The following is a 5,403-nucleotide window of genomic DNA, read 5'->3' as shown; positions in this document are numbered from 1 at the left end:
AATACAACCTGTACAGGTATGAGAGAAGAATAGAGAGAGAGAGAGAGAGAGAGAGAGAGAGAGAGAGAGAGAGAGAGAGAGAGAGAGAGAGAGAGAGAGAGTAGAGAAGAGAGACAATAGAAGAAAGAAGAGCCATAAGATGAAGAGAGATAGAGAGAGAGACAAGATAGAAAGAGAGGAGAGAAGAGATAGAGAGATATAGATAGAAAGAGAGACATAGATAGAAAGAGAGAGAGAGAGAAAATAGAGAGACATAGATAGAAAGAGAGGACATTAGATAGAAAAGAGAGATAGAGAGAGATAACATAGTATAGAAGAGAGAGAGAGAGAGAGATAGAAAGAGAGAGAGAATAGAAATAGAAAAGAGAGAGAGACATAGATAGAAAGAGAGAGAGCAATAGATAGAAAGATACCCCAATTGAATTGAATTGAATATGAAAAAAAAAAGAAGAGTAGAAGCATAGATAGAAAGAGAGAGACAGATAGAGAGCGAGAGAGAGAGATAGAGAGAGAGAGACAGAAAGGAGAGAGAGACTATAGATAGAAAGATACCCCCATTGAAATTGAATTGAAATAGAAAGAGAATAGAAAGAGAGAGAGACATAGATAGAAAGAGAGAGAGACAGATAGAAGAGAGAGAGAGAGAGAAGAGACAGAAAGAGAGAGAGAGAGACATAGATAGAAAGAGAGAATTCAGACTACACCGTCCAGACCACAGCCATGGTGGTGTCTGAACACAGCGTGTCAGACCCAGATGGTGGGTGCTAATAACTATTCAGAGTTTTGCAGCGCACCGTTTATTTTCTAATAATAAAACTGTTAGTGCTCGTAATAGCGTAGCCGCCGCCTGCCAGCACAAGTTCCGGCTGACAGCCGTGCCACTCCTCTGCCAATTTACTGTACGTGCATGCCGATACCGAGTCGGCGGAATGGGCCTATGGTGGGCCCTTATCTCTTACCCACAACACACACTGACCAGATTATCTGTCGTCTGCTGTCGAGGATATCAAAATACCCCAAATGAACACGCCGATGTAAGAGCAGTAAAGTAGGTACAGCACGCACGAACACACACACCACACACACACACAAAACACACACACAACACACACACACACACACAACACACACACACACACACACACACACACACCACACACCACACACACACACACACACACACACACACCACACAACACACAACACACACACACACAACAACACACACACACACACCACACACGCACACACACCAACCACACACACAACACAACAGATTATCACTGACTTCTACAAGAACCTAATGGGGCCAGTACAGTAGTTGTGGGAGAAGGCCAGGGCCAAAGGTCAATGTTTCCATAGCCTGCATCACATCATCATTTGAGTCTCATGGTACAAGATTACAAATACAAATACTACAAACAAACTCACTTGAGATTTCAACTGAGGCCACTTAGTGTACATTAATAATATCTCAAAAGTAAAAACATGTTGATTAAATATCATGTCACCCATTACTTGGGATCAATCAAATATTTCTGAATGAGATGATTGTGGTGTGTGGGCAAAGCTGTGAGCTGGGTAGATACCCACACTGTCCCCCAGTGAGGCCAGAAACAAAAAGGTGCTTTTCTCTCAAAGTGCTGACGCCATCGCTGTTTCACAGGCCCACAATAGCACTCACTTGTGCGTGACATAGCTTGTCATTGACCCCCAAACAGGTCCTGTTTCCTTTTATAAACCTCTGCTATCATTCTCGTTACCCTAAAGCATTCCACTGAATCCCAATTCATACTTTTTTTTTATAAAGAAAATATGTATAGATATATCTCCGTCTCTGTGTCTAACAAACGCTCAAATGCAAACACACACACAACACACACAAACACACCACACACACCCACACAACAACACACACACACACACACACACCACACACACTACACACAACACACACACACCACACACACACACCACACACACACACACACACACACACACACACACACAACCACACACACACAACACACACACACACACACTGCATCTTGTAGGGAAAATGGAAAGGATGTGTGTTCTTCTCCATATCAGAGAGAGACTGTAAGAGAACAAGAGAATGAGAGAGAATGATAGAGACAGCGAAACTCTGAAGCCGTTTTTATCTGTGACGTCGTGGAAGGTTTGTTAACCTCCAACTTATTTATTCAATATATTCAACGGGAGCCAATTTCCCTGGTAAGTGTCATTACAATGTTTTCGCACAAGTACGCCTGAAAAGTGCCACAATTAATTGGGCTCTGTTCCTACCAGATAATTTCCCACTGTTAGGCAGCCATAAAAAGCACATCACCATGCACATAATTACAGAGAGAGCATGAGCGGCGAGGAGAATTTATCTCCACCCAAATATGAGAGGCTGGCGACTGGACCCACTCCATTCTTGTCCTTTGAAGAGCTGTGTGCTAGCGCTACCCCACAACTCTGATGTAGACGAGACGCCATTGTGGTGTCCTTTAGGATGGGACTCTTTTGACTCGCTTCATTTAGGCCCCAATCCGACTGAAGCTCAGATCAGTGTGTCACTGTGTTCTGAAGGAATTATTCTAGGAATAATTCTCTGCTGCAAGTACAATGCCTGTCCTGGCCACATGAGTATAACTGGCCCCAGTATTAGAGGGGTGGAACAATGTAATACAGGATAACAATATTCAACAATATTCAAACTGGTAAATTCGGTGACCATGCTGTACCAAAACTAAAACAGCTTTCTAGCGCACTAAAATATCATTGGTTTTAAACCATTACAGTCTATACAGAGTTACATACATTTTTTGCTGATCGTCAGATAATTGGCAAACCTGGAGGTGCAGACAAATTCACTGTGGTACCGTGAGGGTAGAGTCTGGTAGGTTACTAGAGAAAGCCACTGTCTCAAGCACCCTGGCTAGTGAGGCTGTAAAGTTTAATAAATCCCCAGGCAGGGAGGCAGGAGCAGAGAGCCATGTACAGTACTAAAGGGCGGCTAGGGGGGACAGGGAACCCCGGAGTGGCTCAGCAGGGGGCCTCTAGTTCAGGTCCTTCCAGGGAAGGATTCTGCACAGCTCAGGAAGCAGGACTACAGTAGAGCCATGCTACAGCATTTGCAGGCAACAGGGAAAATATATGATTGAATATCAGAGAAATGAAAAGGTAGAAGGATGTTGTGGAGTAGCGGTGGTAGAAGGGAACATTTATAAATATGTGTGTGTGTATCGGTGTGTGTGATACAGAAGGTTCTGGAGCTGGTGTGTTGTGTTCAGTACTGGCTGGCAGGTGCATGGCTGTCAGAGTGGCCTGGTTTCCTGCGTGATGCTCTAAAATTGGCCCCAACACAGCAGAGACCCACAACACACCGGCTATTTACAGCACACCACACAGTGGTGTGTGCCCAGCTGCTGCCAAGAGTGTGTGGACAAAGACATATACACACAGACAAAACATACACAGACACACACTCTCACACATACAGACTATTTGTGATCGCATTCGCTTGTATCATAGTAATGCGTGTGTGTGCGTGCCTGTGTGTGTGTGTTTGCACGTGTGTGTGTGTCTCGTCCTTGACCAATCATATGTACTCTAGGTGTAGTGAAATGACAGTGCCAGGGAAGAGCATGCGCTCTGCTTATGTCATTCCGCGCCCACACACTTCCTGTCAACGCATAGCATGGCAGCGAATGCCCTCTGTGTGTCCGTGACAACGAGCAGGACCCTAATGACGCAGACGGAGGACAAGCTGCCTGCCTGCCACCTGCCTGGTACAAAGACAGAAGGATTCACAGGAGAGAGAGAGATACTACTAGAATGTGTAGGTTTACTAGTAGTTGAAAAGACATGCACTCAAGAAGAGCCTTTTGGCATGTGTATTAATGTGATCTTTACTTGTCACTGTTCCAAACTGGACCACATTTCTGCAGGCCCACCCACCAACGAGTTTCTGGCTACGCCACTGGTTTGTGTTTGTGTGTGTGTGTGTGTGTGTGTGTGTGTGTGTGTGTGTGTGTGATGTGTGTGTGTGTGTATGTGTGTGTGTGTGTGTGTGTGGTGTTGTGTCGTGTGTGTGTGTGTGTGTGTGTGTGTGTGTGTGTGTGTGTGTGTGTGTGTGTGTGTGTGTGTGTGTGTGTGTGTGTGTGTGTGTGTGTGATGGGTGAATTTTGACATCAGATTGGTGTTCAGTATGCCCTGACACTTCTAGGTAATGTCCGACCCAGTGTGTACTCCACTCTAAATATATAATATATATCATTATTTTTTTGCTCAATCTGAAGGGTTGAGGCCTGGCTCCCCAGGCCTACCCCCCTGACACAAAACACGCTGATGATGCAGTTTTTGAGTGGTGTGTGAACAAGACACATCCTACCATGATTCACACGTCGCCCAACATCCAGAAACCACCAACGGTCACTTCACACAGTCACATACTTTACACAACACACACACACCACACACACACACACAACACACACACACCACACACACACAACACACACACACACACAACACACACACACACACAACACACACACACACACACAACAACACACACACACACACACACACACACAACACAACACACAACCCACACAACCACACACACACACAACACACACACACACCAACACAAATACATATTTCCATCAACAATACCTCCGCGCTGCAACTTTATCCCATGACGTCACCATTTTACATGGTGTATATGTTGAAATAACGGTTACATTACTGTAAATGGTTGACATCTTCTTTACTATGTATCTAGTGTTGAGTGGGTAAAATCACCGGGGAAGTCAATCTAGAAGAAAAACACACATAACAACTCTGTGTTGTGATAACTGTGTTGTTTGCTCTATAAACCTGTTAGTTCATATGCCTTGACACCGTGATATATAGGCCAAAGGCCGAGACAATTAAGAAGATACAGTGGCAGAATAAATTCAACCACACATTTGTTTAATCACAAAAACCGGAGAGCAACATCTGTCCGGTGAAGTCCACAGAACATATTGCATGTAACAGTTACATGACCTACAGCATGGTCAAGCAAGGTAATTGTTTCCGACATTTTCGGCTACCTAACAAACTATTGATTAGAACACCACAGAGAGTACTGCAAGTTATAAAGAAATAGGAGCTGCCTCCACTATTCCGGCACAATTTAAACGTATAGGTCATCTAATAACCTATTCTTAGTCTAATACAGTGACAACTAAAAAGATACCAAAAACGATTTAGTCCAATCAAACGTAAGCTAGATATGATGTGTCTGTCCATAGTACTCGATTTGTGTGTGTGTGTGTGTGTGTGTGTGTGTGTGTGTGTGTGTGTGTGTGTGTGTTGTTGTGTGTGTGTGTGTGGTGTGTGTGTGTG

The sequence above is a fragment of the Salvelinus sp. IW2-2015 genome, unplaced genomic scaffold (assembly GCF_002910315.2).
Source record: "Salvelinus sp. IW2-2015 unplaced genomic scaffold, ASM291031v2 Un_scaffold6931, whole genome shotgun sequence".
In the NCBI taxonomy this organism is placed as follows: Eukaryota; Metazoa; Chordata; class Actinopteri; order Salmoniformes; family Salmonidae; genus Salvelinus; species Salvelinus sp. IW2-2015.
Note: the sequence above shows the minus strand (reverse complement) of the source record.